The sequence below is a fragment of the Larimichthys crocea genome, chromosome XXI (assembly GCF_000972845.2).
Source record: "Larimichthys crocea isolate SSNF chromosome XXI, L_crocea_2.0, whole genome shotgun sequence".
NCBI classification, from domain to species: Eukaryota; Metazoa; Chordata; class Actinopteri; family Sciaenidae; genus Larimichthys; species Larimichthys crocea.
In genome coordinates, this window is record NC_040031.1 from 1463255 (window position 1) to 1480232 (window position 16978).

At 40.6% G+C, this 16978-nt stretch overlaps 1 protein-coding gene across 5 annotated transcripts in view; it reads right to left on the reverse strand.

Annotated features, from left to right (window-relative positions):
* Nucleotides 1–16978, reverse strand: part of cadps2 (Ca++-dependent secretion activator 2) — a 238811-nt gene that overhangs the window by 220503 nt on the left and 1330 nt on the right. The gene's annotated exons all lie outside the window — the stretch shown is intronic.

Consider the following 16978-nt stretch of genomic DNA (forward strand, 5'->3'; position numbering starts at 1 on the left):
TTTATTTGGACCTTGGACTTTTTTTTTATCTTCACATGAATCAGATTATTGACAGCTCCAAGACTGCAGTCTGTCTCTGCCAGACTGATGTGATGCACTAACTGGATGTTGGACTGAATGACACATTTACTCAATGAAACCTTCTCTCTGAGGGAAGACTGAAGGCGTCATGACTCGACAGAAGACCGACACAACTGCCAAACTATGCTCAGCTACCACAGAGGCTCAGAGGATTTACTTTAGACACCTATGTTTATCTTTTTTTAAAGGTTAGCTGTGAATGGATTCAGCACCGTTCTTGAGAGTAGACTCTGGATATTTAAACAGCCTCTGCCAAAACATAGGGTTAGTTGTAGGTGGAAGGATCACTGAGACATGACATGGGATTGTTTTTTTTTTGTTTTTTTACCCGACAGCTCAATTACTCAGTATCAGAGTACCAAAGTCAGCTCAACTGAGGCGTCAAAACAAAGAAAATCACAAATCTCAATGACATTTTGCATAAAGACAAACTTTTCCCTTCAAAAAAAATCTAAATTTGCACTTTACTGCACAAGTACGTGAAGGCACCGCAGTGGAGACAAAAAAAAGAGAGTCTCAAGAGCTTTCGCAGGGGGACAACAGAACAGACCATCATCTCAACAAACGCGTTGAGAGGCCTCTGGGGACTTCATTAGTCACCAGAAGCACTGAGTGAAACCGCAGGCTGATCCGGCTGCCACAAAGGGACATGATGCAAGTCGCTCAGCCTGTCAATACCCATTTATTTATGAATATCATGGTCCTCCAGAGGACTGAGGATGATGGCGGGCTGTGTGAGTGTTTGAGGCAGAGTGGGGTTTAACCTTGTGTGACCTGCTTTGAAAAGCTCTGTGGTGACTGTATCACAGGTACACCTGTACAATCTAATATGACAGCATGTTGCAAGTCAGTTGATCCTCACTATGTGACAGTGAGCTCTCGCTACAGGTGTGAATATCCACTCTGACTTTATGAATATCAGTTTATATGTAGACAGGTCACAGGCATATTTTCTGTTTGTATAAAGTTCTGAACATCACCGCAGTCGGTTATTAAAAAACTTTGGAAATGTCACTGCTGAGGTTAGGGGATGCAGTTATACAGGCAGCCATTGCTTCACAACAAATCCAGGTTAACTGTGGCTGTAAAAGTGCAGCTTCATTTGTTATACACTCAACAAGAACAGAACAGATGCTGGTGCAACACAGGTAGTAAATACTGAGCAGGACTGTATTAAATCTGTGAGAAGGTTTCATTTTGTAGTCTGGTAGAGTGATGGTATACAAAACAGTGAGATGGCGCATAGTTAGCATGTAGACATCTCCATTTTTCAGACACAAGATGGATTAAGACAGTGTTTGAGTGTTAAGATGCAAACCGTTAACTGCGACAGACCAGAGACCTTTGTTGCATCTCTTTGTCCCTCATTTCTTGTCATCTAATAAAAAGGCATTAAATCCTAGGGTTGAATCGGTTTCTGTTCTTTCTTGTCCAGTCAGTTGTACATGCTAGTACAAGTATGATTTTGTTCTGGCAAATAAATAAAGACAAGAAGCACCTCTCAGTGATGTTAGTGGTGTCTTCACTGTAAGTTGCTAACTAGTTTGTGAAATACATTGCTGGAAAGTTAAACAGTGATTCCAATGATTATTTTCTCTTATCAATGAAACAATGAAACAGGGGTGCTCACGTACCTGTGTGACCCGGGAGTAGCAGCTTGCTTGTGTGCTTGTTTTATGTTTGTTAACATGCACATTTGAACTTTTATCGCCTTGGAACTTCTGTATTTTTAAATCAGGAGGGGATTCAACTAGGGATGCACCGAAATGAAAATTCTTGGCCGAAACCGAAAACCAAAAATGAGGAAACCAAGGCTGAAAACCGAAACACCGAAAGAAATGATTATGTCAATTATTAGAACCATTGCATTAATAGCTATGACTGTGTACTAAGCTCACAAAAGTCAAGGCATTGCAATTCAAAGAATAAATCAATTAGTATGTAGTATGAAAACATTTATTTAGCACTGACATTACAACGATGCACAATATAAATTAAAATTCAAAACAAAATGTTTAACTTGACCTATAACTGACTGGTCTGCTGAAAAATTCTAAAATTATATAACGCAGATCAAGTACAGTCATGATAAAGTGCAGAGGATCCGAATAGATCTCAGTGAAACATGTGTTCACAACACGTGTGTCCGTCTCAACATCTTTGCTTAGAAGACGCCTCAGTGCTGCAATTAACGGAATAACGTCTGCTACGAGATATTGAAATACATCCACACCGCAGACATGTTGACTCTTACCCAGATAACCGTGTGCTGGCTGCACTTCCTGCTTGCGTCATCACAATTCTGTTTCGGCCGTGTTGTTTCAGTGATGTAGGTCTTTCGGCCGAAAAAATTCAGCCACCGAAAATGGCCCAAAAGTGCATTTTCGGTGGCTGAATTTTTGGTGCATCCCTAGATTCAACCTTGGGATCTTTGTTGCACTTTGGACTCTGTTAAGTCGATTCCCCTTTGGACACGATGGAAAGGTTTGGACACCCCTGCATTAATGCAACACTGTTGTGGTCCGGGAGAAAATTTGTACCGCTGACCTGGAGCTGCTATCCATTTTACTTTGCCCCTTCTACCTGCCAAGGGAGTTCCCCCAGCCCCTCTCCACTCCTCTTTGCATTGATCCACAGGCAAGTGTCTTCTCAGCCACACGGCTGATTGCACAAACTGAATGCTCTTTCAAACTGAGGCTCCAAAATTCATTTTAGGAGATTTAATCACAACAAGAGCATACAGAAAAACAGTTAAAGATAATAGTATTGCAAGCCTACAAGCCTGCTTTGATTCTGCAGACTGGGATGTTTTCTACAGCTCATGCTATGACTTAAATGAAATGAACAGTTTCTTCCTACATATCCTGAGTGGACACCAACATTCCAAGTAAAAATATTAGTCTTCCGTAAAAACAAACTATGGGTCTCTAAAGAACTAAAACACAATTCACCTTCTTCGAAAACTAGTTCTGTCAGTCCAACCATCCTCTGTTGCTTGTATCAATCTTTTATTGGAGGTCTCCTGACCTTTTATTTTATCTGTTGGTTTCACAGCCTCACAGTAAAAGACAGAAACAGCCTAAACAGTGTTGTTAGAATCTGTTCACAGATCACTGGAGTGAAGCAATGGGATTTAATTCATTTTGTAACCAACAAATCCTCCATAAACCATTAAATATTTTGGCTTTTTCCGGACAAGTACTTGCAAGTGAATTTTCTCTGTTGTCATCAGGCTGGCGTTATGTTATCTAAACCACTGTCACTGTTCATGTATGTTTTTATCTGCTTTTTTTATCTCCGGAAATCACACTGAAGCCCTGCAATAAGAAACATCCAGTCAGGGAGCTTTATAGTCTGTTGGTACACCGATTATTTATTCATATACACACACATACATACATACATACATACACACACACACACACACACACACATTTATATACACATATATATATAAATAAACATACAAAGGTAGAGTCATTTCCAGACATTTCTATGCAGAAATGTTACATGTAATATCTTATCTTGGCACTTTATCAGTTAGTGGGTTCACTTTGACACAAAAAACACTAGTCTTGAAACAGCTGCTCTGTGCGACACGTAAACAAAATCCTACATGTACCAAAAGTAATGTAAACAAATAGACTGTTGGCTTGTTGTGACTGAATCCAAATAGAAAAGATACTGCACTCTCTGTGCCAACACTTGAAATCTCTGGAAAGGTTAAATTTACGTTTACCACAATAGCTCCACCAACTCGACCAACTGCTGCTGCTGTCTGATTATAAACTGATGGAGAACTGTTATAGGGTACCTCCCACCTCATGTCTCCTGCACGTTGGTTTCCCCACCCTTGCTGCCATGTAACAAGCAGGACGAAGGTACAGTACGGCAAAATGGAGCTCAGCCTTTGTTTCGCAGCTTGCACCGCAATGTAAAACTTGAATCTGTTACCATTTTAATAATCTAACAGACTTATCCACAGGAGACAATGAAAACCTCTCAAAGTCTTCTGGACAAACTGTTATAGAAGAACGGTATTTACAGAACCATAAAAATGACAAAAATGAAAACACGTGGATAAAAAGTTAAGTCAAACCCTACACTGCAAATATTTAGCTGTGCAGAGGTTTTTTCTGCTCAGAACTCCCCCTCACATCCTCAGACACTCATGTGTCATCAGTCTCAGTATTCAGTACACTGATCCATTGTAATTTATATTATTCAGCTGAGAGGTTTGTGTCGGTGAAGAAAGACACGCCAACAATAAGAGCAAGAGAACAAGAGGTTTTCCTGTCAGGACGATTTGAGTATGTGATCATTCAGGAAAAGGTTCTGTGGCGCATGCTGGACTTTCTGCTGTGGGCGGTCAAGTTCACATTAATTTCAAGTTCAGTTTAATTGTCACATAATCGTACAGGACAATTACAGTAAAGTATGTCGACAATCAACACTGTGGGGTCTTTCTGCTTCCTGTGAACCATCATCTCCCAGAACCTCAAGTGACAAAGCACTTCCTGCGGCAGCTCTAAAAGTTCAACCTAACCCAAAGACAGTGATGGCGCACTTCTACACCTCCATCACTGAGTCCATTCTCACATCCCTCATCCGTTACCAACAGGTAAACTGCTGCCACTGCCAAAGACAGGGGCAGACTGCATTATGTCATTTCATCTGCTGAGAAGATGATTGGCTACAATCTTCCACCTCTTCAGGACCTGTACTCTTCCAGGACTCTGAGGCGTACAGGAAAGCCTGTGGCTGACCTCTCCCACCCCGGACACAAACTCTTTGAGACACTTCCCTCTGGCAAGAGGCGGTACATCACAACCAAAACCTCATGCCACAAAAACACTCCCACCCACTACCAACATCTGCTGGCTTCATCTACAAGGCCTGTAGCCCCCTCTGACATTTCTCCACCCATCCAGACCTACACATTTCATGAATATAGGACCTACTACCTGTATGTGTTACATTAACACACACCTTTTATTTAAAATCCTCTGGACCACTACATTTTGTTAAATATCTTGCACATTCAAAATATTCTGCATACTGTGAACCTTTGCACATTATCTGGCAAGTATTTTGCACATTCCTGCACAAACTGTACAGCTGTACTTTATTTTTCATCTCCCTTATATTTTCATTTGATGTAAATAAAAGTATTCTTCAGGGTCCAGGCTTCAGCAGTGTTGCTCTTCCTGAGACTCTCAGTGCTGTCTTGTGCATCTGGAACCTTCCTCCTGGTTGAATGGTACTGTCAAGTATTGTGGAAATAAGCCATGTTTAGGTGCAACAGAAGACGTTACAGTTGCCAATATCCCATTGGAAACTGAGACGAGCATAGAGGTCATGCAGTTTGTTAACCAGTGTCCTTCCTCGTGTCCTTCCTCGTCTGTCTAGCAGAGTCAACGGTTCACAAAAAGAACAATGAATATTGCAAAAACAAGAGCGGAAATTTGCACTAACTTAGCAACACTAACAGAGGCTACAAACTAGGACACTGTCCTAACCAGAACTGGCCACCATTTTGACGTATCATTAATTCATCAGTGATTCAAATGATTAATTAATTAAGAGTCTACAGACATTTTTGTGAGGTTATATTTACACACGGCAGTGCTCCAAGCTATATGCAGTCAACATTCCATCATGCTCACTATGTCAATACTAAAACATGTTTAGCAGATGTAATGTTTACCATGTCCTTCCTATGCCTTGTCAGCCAGCAAACACTTTCTAATTAGCACTAAACACACGTACAGCCGAAGCTGATGGGACTGCAGATATTTGGTCATAAGCCAAAGTTTTGGACCTGATGGTGGTGCAAGTAAAAGTCAGACGATCAAAAAGTTACTAGAATTCATCCTGAAGGGAAGATGAATGTCTGTACAAAACCTCATAGCAATCCATCCAATTGGGTTGTTTCATTCAAAACCAAAAGTGTCAAACTCATGTCAGCTCTAGAGGAACAGTCATAAACATTTCATAGTAACCCAGTTAATATCTGTTGAGATATACGGTATCCATCCAAAAGTCCGATCCTGCTTCCATGATGCAAGCATGGCTAAAAATAAAAGCCTAAACATGGTCATCTTGTCCGATGTGAGCATTTGTTGCTTTTCCCTGTTTTGTTTATGTAAATTGAATATCTTCATGTTTTGGACACAATATTTGATGAAACTGACACTAAGTGTCTGACTCCATAATTAATCAATGACAGCAATGCTGTGCATGCATGTTTACACAGCTGCGTAACAAGCGAACAAACACACAAACAAAAAACCCCATCAACATTAGGAAACTTTGCGAGAGAATATCTGCTTTACAGCCTGCAGCAGGAAAAATATATTGAACTGAAAAGACTTTGCTGTGAGCTTGGACTGAGAACGCCAACATGAAGAATAAAGGTGCTACAATTTTAATGAGTTCTCTGCAACTGTACAGCAGCAAAAAACACTTACACAAAGAGTTTCTTTGGCTGAAAACTTACATATAACTAATTTATATTAAGGAATATACAACCCCAATTCCAGTGAAGTTGGGACATTGTGTAAAACGTAAATAAAAACAGAATGCAGTGATTTGCAAATCTTTTTCAACCTATATTCAGTTGAATACTACGGAAATAATTAATTTGAGATCTCGAGAAAACAAACAAAAAAAAAAAACAATAGTCTCAATAGTGTATTAAATCATTGCAGGAAACATCATTTAGTGTAGCAATGTCAGGAGCAGGAGACTCCTTTAGTGTATTTTGTATTTGTTCTTGTTTTGTCTCAAAACTCAAAACATTTCAACAATTATTGAGTTTGAAATACAGATAGTCAGTTTTGATTTTCAGGGCATTTATGACAACATCAGGCTCAGCTAAATTACGCCTCTGATAAAGCTGAAGCCTTGTTAGCCGTCTTCTCAGATGACGCACACTAATGTGTACATTATCTATAGCAAGGCATAAAGCTATTTCAGCCTGTGTCAGGCCTTGATTGAAGAGATATGTGATGCGGTGATCGATATTCTCCTGCTCCTCTGACATTGCTACACTAAATTATGTTTCCTGCAATGATTAAATACACTAGACTATCATTTTGTTTTCTCGAGATCTCGAATTAATTATCTTGTTATCACGGGAAAATGGGTGGAATAAAATGTATGTCTGTATGTCTGTATATCTGTATGTATGTATGCGTGTGACCCTTTAGGGCTTCCTTAGAATACACTACAAAGACAAGATATTTAATGTTCAAACTGATAAACTTTGTTTTTTTGCAAATATTCACTCACTTTGAATTTGTGGCCTGCAACATGTTCCAAAAAAGCTGGGACAGGTGCATGTTTACCACTGTATTACGTCACCTTTCCTTTTAACAACGCTCTAAGCATTTGGGAACTGATGACCTAATTGTTGAAGCTTTGTAGGTGGATTTCCCCCCCCGTTTTTTGCTTAATGTACAACTTCAGTTGCTCAAAAGTCCGGGGTCTCTGTTGTCATATTTTGCACTTCATAATGCACCACACATTTTCAATGGGAGGCAGGTCTGGACTGCAAGCAGGCCAGTCTAATATCCGTACTTTAACTACGAAGCAACGCTGTTGTAACACGAATAAAAATCCGGATGGTCCTTTTCCTCTTTGGCCCGGAGGACACGACGTCCATAACCTACAAAAACAATCTGAAATGTGGACTTGTCAGACCACAGCACACTTTCCCACTTTACATCAGTCCATCTCAGATGAGCTCGGGCCCAGAGAAGCCGGCAGCATTTCTGGGTGTTGTTCATACAGTATATGGCTTTCACTTTGCATGGTAGAGATTTAACTTGCACTTGTAGATGTAGCGACGAACTGTGAAAAACAGACAATGGTTTTCTGAAGTGTTCCTGAGCCCATGTGGTAAAATCCTTTACACATTGATGTCGGTCTTTAATGGAGTGCCACCTGAGGGATCGACGGTCACGGGCATTCAATGCTATTTTTCGGCCTTGCCACTTACGTGCAAAGATTTCTCCAGCTTCTCATAATCTTTTGACGATATTATGGACCGTAGATGATGAAATCCCTAAATTTCTTGCAATTGTACATTGAGAAAAGTAGTTCTTAAACTGTTGGACTACTTGCTTACGCAGTTCTTCAAAGTGGTGAACCTTGCCTCATCCTTGCTTGTGAATGACTGAGCCTTTCAGGGATGCTCCTTTTATACTAATCATGACACTCACCTGTTTCAAATTAACCTGCTCATCTGTGGAATGTTCCACAGAGCATTCCTCAACTTTCCTAGTCTTTTGTTACCAACTTTTTTGGAACAAGCATCAAATTCAAAGTGAGTGAATATTTGCAAAACAACAAAGTTCATCAGTTTTTAACATTAAATATCTTGTCTTTAGTGTATTCAGTTTAATATAGGTTGAAAAGAATTTGCAAATCATTGTATTCTGTTTTTATTTACATTTTACACAATGTCCCAACTTTATTGGAATTAGGGTCATATATAAAATACACAAACAAAAAAATAAAATGTACTGACCAAAGGCAAGAACACGTCATAAAGACAGCAACAAAATAATTATATTTTATAATAAGTACTCAAGTCAGTGCAGAACATCAGGAAAACATCAGTACAGTAACACAAGAACAATATGGTCTATTCAGTGCATGAAACCATAAAAGCAACAAACAGCCAGGCAACACTGAAATCTAACTTTAATGTAACAGGAAAAAGTGAGGCTGAGTCATGGACCATGTATCAAATCATTTAAGGAGGTACAGTCACAGCTCTGTTTCATCTATCCCGCTGGTCCCCCCCAAGTAGGAAACACATGCTTGTTTTTGGAATTTTGATGCATATTTATTCTTATTCATTCTGATAAAACAGCAGCCACGGCAACAATGACATTTTCCGATAAAACAATTTAACAGCTAAAATCTCATCAAGTCTGTCTTTCAGTTTAAACATAAAACATGGAAGTGTCTTATTTCTGTTCATCTCCTTATCTCCTTCACTTTCCTCCCTTCCTCTCCGCACCTCCTCTGAAGGAGGAAATAAAAAGAAGAAAAAAAAAACACTCCCTTCTCATTCTCTTTCCTGCCAGGTGTTTCCTGATTGGAACTCATGACAAAGATTCAGACACTGAAAGTTTGTCAGAGACAAGAACTCATTGACGTTCAGTTTGTTTTGATTCTGTCAGAGAGGAGGTGACTCAGCTCTGTTTTACTGAATGTTGTTTCTCTTGTGTCCACTCCTGTTCAGAAAATGAAGCTGGAAGAAAAAACAACTCATCTGCTCCATCAAACAAAGAATCACTTCCACAGAGTCGCTGTGAAACTTGAAGCTTCACAACAGTGAAATGTGCTATAAAAATCAGGAAAGGTTATAAATGCCCCATTAAAATATTCTATTTTTACCACTGCACAATTCCTTTCTCAAAATTAAAACTTGAAAGTTTCTTTGCTTACATGCCAACAGAGATTCGCCAAATAATATTTACTGTTACTGTTACTGTTAAGATCCACACGAACCACTCTTCACTTCAGCATAAAAACAGATCCACCACCCAAAACTTAATTACAAAAACAGTCACTTTTATGACTGTTCTTCCAAAACATCAGTGAAGAACACCAGGAGCAAATGCCACAAGAAGAGTATTCATTAAAACAAAATGATGACTGGTGTATTAACTGCAGGCCAAATTAGTCAGAGCACACAAGGCCTAATTGTCTCCCAAGTTTCTAAATGATCAATTGCTGACAAGCATTGCATAATTTAAAAGGCTATTTTCAAGTCCAGAGCAGTGCTCACATCACATAACACACCAGGTCTACTTTACATCACTTCAAGCAAACTTCAGGTTTGAGAGCAAAGGACAATGGGAGCAAAAGACGTCAAGAAAAAAAACGTCAAGTATTGTTCTGTGGGACCCCGACCTCCGCTGAAACACAGAGCTGAGAAAAGAAACACTAGAGCAACATCAAAATGGATTAAACTCAGGGGAATAATGGTATAAACATAACTGAGCTGAAATGAAACAAGTGCACATGAAATAGGTAAAAAAAACATTTGAAATATTTAGTTTGAACACAGATTTGTTGGTCATAACGTAGACCCACCAATGACAGTGCGAAGAATGGACAGCATACGCGTGACAGTCAGCCGCAGGTTTTTGAAGCGTCGTTTTGAGACTCAAAATCTGTGGCACTGGTCACTGTCATGTCGGCTGTCCTGCCACTAATCTAAAAATTGGCGAAGGCGTGGATCATCGGCAGACCTGAGGCTCCTGGGTGCCAACCAATATGTAATGGCACCAACCTGTCCAAGTGGCCACACTGTTAATTAATGCAATGCATAACTTTAAGACTTAATATAATTTGAAATGGTAAGTTAAAAAGTGCAGTAGTCATGAACGGAGGAAATTAGCATTAGAGACCAAAACAGTTTTTTGTACCAGGCTGTAAACATGTTTATTTCTGTTGTGAAGTTGGACATTTTAACATGGGGACTTGAAAAAGTTCTGTAACCAGCCTCAAGCAGCGCTCGAGAAGTTTTTGGCACTTACACATTGGCTTCATTTCATAGCCAAGGAGGTTGCTGCTTGAGCACCAGAGAAAAACAGGTCAAGTCCATTGAACACATTGACAATGCGCTTTAAAGCATCCTCTCTGGTTTGCGTAGCAACAGCACTTTACTGCAATGATTCTTGAACAGCAACCACAGTCTGGTCATTGTTCTGTGTCTCTACTTATACACATCGGGTGAAAAAATAAAGATTTACTTCTCTTTGGTTTTGTAACCCCAGATGAATCGGCTGCATATTCTCAAACATCCAAACTGTAGCTCGGCTATATAATGAAGAAAAGCAAACAAAAACACGTACAGTATTAAACTCCCTGTACTGTATTGCTGACTGCAGAGAGTTTGAGCTGACTGAGGGCCATCTTTGGCCCCGGGGTCGTGCTGAGTCGCTGTCTAAAGCTCTTCACGGAGCTCCCTGTTCTGTGTTCTCCCTGCTGATACATCCTTTCCCTTCGCTGAGAGGAGGATGAGGAGGAGGAGGAATAGGAGAGGTTACATAACCCTCTGAGAAGAGCTCTGGCTCAGGGAATCTGACAGGGGAAGGAGAGATGACAAAGGAGGACGGAAGTCGCCTCCAGCGAATCTGCGGCCAAAAATTCGCACCCACCACCCACTGAAAAAAAAAAAAAAAAAAAAAAAAAAAACACAAGCCCCCACATCAGCAGAAGTAGCTTCTTATAGCGGAGAAGCAGGGGTAGATGGTGTTTATCTTGTTTGTGTAATAAACAGCTGCCAGGGGATTAGATGTGTGCAGGGAGGGATGCGTGGGTCTCTCATCAAGAGGGGGTTTCTGCAGTTATGGTTTCCCTGCTCGGTTTGTCAGGCGTACTTGGAAACAGGACAAAAACAGAAATACCGGGGGAGACCGGAGGCTTCCAGTGTTTGAGAGACAACAAAACAGGCAGGAGTTTTCCCATAATGTCATGAGAAATCTCACAAATGAATAAATACACAAATGAATCCAGAAATGTTCACTCATTTCTATTATTGGAAACTTTACTCTGACTGCTTGAACCAGTTCCTGCATTTTACATGAAAAAAAGCCTCGAGGCTGCAGCACATATTGGAGAATATTGAAAAAGCTGCTGAGCAATGCGAGTCCACAAGGTCACAGGCTGTAGAAAAAGATTCAAGGCTCCACAGGTTTCTAAGGCAGCACTCCTTGTCCACCTCGGAAAAGTGAAATGACAGAAGTCAGGCCTGAAGTTGTGTAGAAAGAGAACTCTGAAGCGACTGAGCAGTGAGCAAATGTGTTTTCCACAGTGGATGTGAGAGCCGGTGAGGTAGTTAAACCTTTGTTGCTTCATGCTGCTGTCCGGCTGTGCTGCTCTGCCTCCCTGCAGTTGCGTGCCACACATCAACCAAAACTCTGCTTCAAGATTTGGACGGTAACAGATCTTTATCCACCCTCTCACACTGCAACAGCCTGTCTCCACACAGAGCACAGAAATGTGCTGCGGCTCAGCTCTCAGCTCCCTGGAGGTTTAAACTTTCCAGCAGGCTGCATTTTATTGTCTTAAGAACACATCCGTCCCCTGTGCCTTAATAAAGGAGTTTTAACTAGATTGCTTTGTGCCGTTTAGGATGGAATAGGAAAAAAAATAAAGAAAAACAAAATTACTATCGACTTCTCCTCTCACCGCATGTTTAAGTCGAAGTCCTGCATAGATCAGGTCAGATTTGTAGCTCTGGAGAGTCTGATCAGCTGCTTTTTCAACTCGAAAGTAAATTATTTATTGGAATTAAGAATGAACCTGAGTCTCTGCGCTCTTTGGGACATACACATATTTCATTTCATCTAGACGGCCTCAGGTGAAACCTGGGCTGTTTACATCCTCTCATCTGATTCACAACGTGTTTAATCTGCTGCTGGAGGATTTCATCAATACCAGATGCTTACACCACAGCATGAATCAAAGGACAGAAGACAGACTATCGTGTAGTTATACACCTAATATTACTCTCTTGATCTCTTACAGCCTCAACCCGGCGGGCCGAGTACTAACCTGCTCCACTCAGAGACGTCAGCATCCACGGTCAGAGGCTGTACTTGGTTCAGTTTTAAAACTGGAAGACCTAAAGCAACCTTGTCATGGCCATTTCACACAGGGGTCCATTGATCTATCACCTCAAAATATCTGAATAAAAATGGATTCTATGGTACCCACAAGTCTCTCCTTTAAAGACATGCCCACTTTAGGCTAATCCCATGCAGCTTTGGATGCATTTGAGTATTTCTGCATACTTAGGTCCCTAAACAGTATTGGAATTGGATAAATTAGGTATGACTGGAAGGCTGGGATGGATTTAATGTGTGGAGGGCTGGAGTGGAAGAGGAAAAAAAAAAACACTTTAAAAGTGACAGACAGAACAGCAGACAAACACACGATCTTTAAAGCAACAGGCTGACAGGAAGCTGCAAAGGTAATTCAGTCAAACATTCAAACTATGTAAACAAGGAAAGACTCAGTGTTGCACGGCTGGTTTCTCTACAAACCTTCAGGTTTACGGTAAGTCATACCTGATTTCACTGCATTACACACGCCTGTTAATATTTAAATCAGCACACAAGATACAAAATTTATATCTGGCCAAAGGGTGAAGAAATGTATTAATACTGAACAGCAGCTGACTTCTCTAGCTTGGAAAAGCAAAATCTCAGAAAGACCGGAGCAGTATGATGAGGACTCCCTGTGGTGGAGCCTCAGACTTGTTTGTTTCAGCACATCTCATCGTGATCACGGGTGGGAAGGGAGAACAGTCTTGCTTAGCTTTCTTTTGTTCTCAGGTAAATAAGCATTAATAACTTAACAAAAACTTTGGCAGCACTTTTGCTAACATTAGCTAAGTTATCAGAAAACTGTTACATATACCGTATTTATATTGTACTGTTTTGAAGTAGACGTAAGGCTTTTTTAATTAAATACGCTGTTTTTTTATATAGTTTATTGAAGAATCAGCTGAGTTTGTTGTTCGTGTTCGCTGCCTGGACTGCAAGCTCAAAGAACTGGGGAAGTGTTAGTGTTGGTACCACAGGCGTTTTGGTCCACCAATAAGGAGGTTTTCAGGCCTAGGGGAATTCTGATGGGCCAGAACCAAAGCTGGGACTCAGAAGCAAAAATATCAGAGGATGGTGATGGTGGAAGCTAAAAGGACATGCAATTTACATTATTTGAATGAAAGAAGGGTTACAATAAATAAATGATGCATAGAGTTATACAGAAAACTCTTGATTTTTTTTTTCCACATTTAAGAAAGACAACCAATCATCTTTAATGTGTTTTCTGGGAGGTGAAACCATGAACATGATGGAGGCCCACGGTGAACGCGCTGCAGGCTGAGTTTGTGCGTGGGCTGACGCTAAGCACCGACTTGCATCATTAACTCATCCTCCAGAACCACAGCTGCCAGCAGGAAACTGACGGGATTCAAGACAACGACAAAGTTTCTGTGCAGTGTGAGTGTGACAGAGAAAGAGGGACAAGAAACATTTCTACCTCCGATCGACACATGAACTGTCACCAAAGAGTCGATGTTAGCTCTGTGCTAGAGGGTTACAACTACAGTGACTACGTGCATCTAGAGCTAAGCCACAGCTGACCTGCTGGCTCTACAGAGGCTAAAGAGAAACCACAGAAACATTTCTAATAATAATAATAATAATAATAATAATTCATATATAACAGAAGGTTTACTAATCTGCTCTCAAACAACAAATCAAAGCCATATTTGCTTTGCTCTGTACCAATACTTTATCTGGTACGACCTGAAAATAACGAAAGCCGGTATTCATTTTAGAGTTGTCACGATACCAAAATGAATAACCACGATACTATACCAGACAAAGTAACACGATTCCAGGTATTATCGGGATACTGCAGCCTTTTTTTTTTATGAACTGCAATGTGTTTGTACAAGTTATAAATATTTATTAATTGTGTATAATGTTGTTTGATGCATGATAAACATAATACTGGTGAAGTAAGAATTAGACTGAAACAAGTTTGAAACAACAAGTTTGGTTTTTTGAGCAAAATTAGTGTTTCCACTGACGATGACGCCGCGGCAGACTTGCCGCTCGGGCCCGGTGCATCTGCCATGGTGAGTGCGTTGTCTCGTGTTTGTGACTGTAAGCCGTGCGCACGTCTGGGCGAGACAGAACTTTAGCTTGTTGTTTGTTTTGAAGCGAATTTCTATCGAAGCAGAGATGTCTTCATAGAGTTCGTTCTTGCCGGCAGAAACACACGAACAGCCAATCAGCTAACAGACGGGCGGACCCAGCGTGCCTATCATATCCCTGGATGTCACCAGTAACAGGCAAACAGCCAATCATTCAGCAGCTGAGTAGTTCGTTTGCAGTAGTTGCCATGTTGGTTTGTTTACGAGGGAGTAGCATGCAGTGAGAAGCCGGGAAGAGAGTAGAGACGGCCGCTATGTAGCGGAAACTGGCACCGGTAGTACAATAATCCACAGCAGTACCGTTGTGTAGAATTTCTAGTATAGTAGGAACCATTACAATTTGGCACCGTGCTGACTGACAGGTGATATGCTTAGTTTGCCAACATAGCGTTGTTCTACTTGCTCACATTATCCTCAAACTTCATATCATCTCCGATGCCATGTTATCTACATTTTGCAATTCACATCACAAAGTAATCCATCCAATGGTAAAAACTAACTAGAAATGTATGAAATTATCCCAGGAGAATCAGGCTGCCATGAGAGCAATTTCTGTCGGAGTCTAATAACGAACAGAATCCTCATTCTGTTCATAACCATTCACAGTAAAAAGATATTATCCATATGTCTCCCATTGCACTCGTACCCAACAGGTTTACTGAGATTTAAACGATGAAGTAACAGCCCCCACATCAAATTCAGTTTAACAGGATATACCGGAGTGTAACCTACAGTAGTTTGTCTGAGAGTTTTCTTACTCTTACACTACTCAAACCAATATTAGTCATCAGGAACATCCATAATCAAGACTGATTCTTGCATATTTTCATTTATTGATTTAATTTTCAAGTAGCTGCTGTGCACTGAATAAATGTTTCATTTAGTTAAATGCAAATATCAGACCAAACTCTGTATCAGCAGATATCGATATCCAATAGAAGTAGACTTGGAAGTAGATTGGGAGCAAAAAATTTGGTCGAGACAAATTTTGAGGTCTCCCTGCCGCTACCTTTTTTTTTTAATAAACGTGATGCTGTGATATCAGCATAGCGATATTAGCACTGATATTTATTCAACAAACTAGATTGGAGCATTCCTCATCCCAACCTGTCAGTTTGTGCTGCAACAGTTTTCCCTCTGATGACCTTTTCCTCTGCAGATAAATCCATTCTTCCCATTAAACCATTAACCAGAAGGATTGATTTCTCCATCCTTTAGTGATTCAGAGTCGTCTACTGGGCAGGGATCATGGGATTCATGCTGGAAATCCACCACACACAGACAGACACGCCTACTGCCTCAAGCCACCGGAGAGTACTGCAACATAAGAAACTCTGCTTCCTCTGTGGCACCACAAATCGATGCCACATTCGCCAGTCTTTTAATGAATTCTTTCTCTGTTTATTTATGAATCAATGCAGAAATGAGCAGGACTTCTAGTGCTGCTTGGAGTGCAAATAATAATTCAGGAAGAGGCTGATTTCTCCTGCTGGATCTCATGTTTCTGCCTAATTAATGTGACATGGGTTTAATATTCTGAACTTATAATGGTGCACAAATAAACTCCCACGTCTGCTTTCTGTCTCTGAGTGGATCCCCCACTCATATAAGCTGAATGAAAACGCCACGAGACGGCTCATTAACGGGCTTCCCAGAGGCGCAGGAGAACATGGGGGTTCTTCTGTCAGAACTGACTTCCCTGCTTGTTTTTATTAGTGAGAGCTCGCAGGTCCAGGCTGCCCTCCAGCGCAGCAGAAACTCATTCATCTGAATCTAACGTGGACAGACCCCGGGGAAAGCTATTCACCAAATCAGCTGAATGGCCCTTGAATGTTGTGCAGCCAAGGATGGCGTTTCAATGCATCTTGCAATCCAGCTCAGATAAAACAAAGCAGCAAGAACGTCTCAGTTTACATGTGTTTGATTATACTGAGGTTACGCAAATAAAAACTAAGGGCTTTAAGAGGAAGTGGCTATGGTTTTGTGATTGTTTACTCAGATGTTATTTTACCCCAATTTCTGATTTGATGAGTGCTGCATGTTTAGATAACCTGGTGTGGATGGCTTAATGCTGATGTTACAGTGTGGTTGGTTTGTTGACATGCTTTTTTTTTTTTTTAAAGACAATTTTTAATATTACTG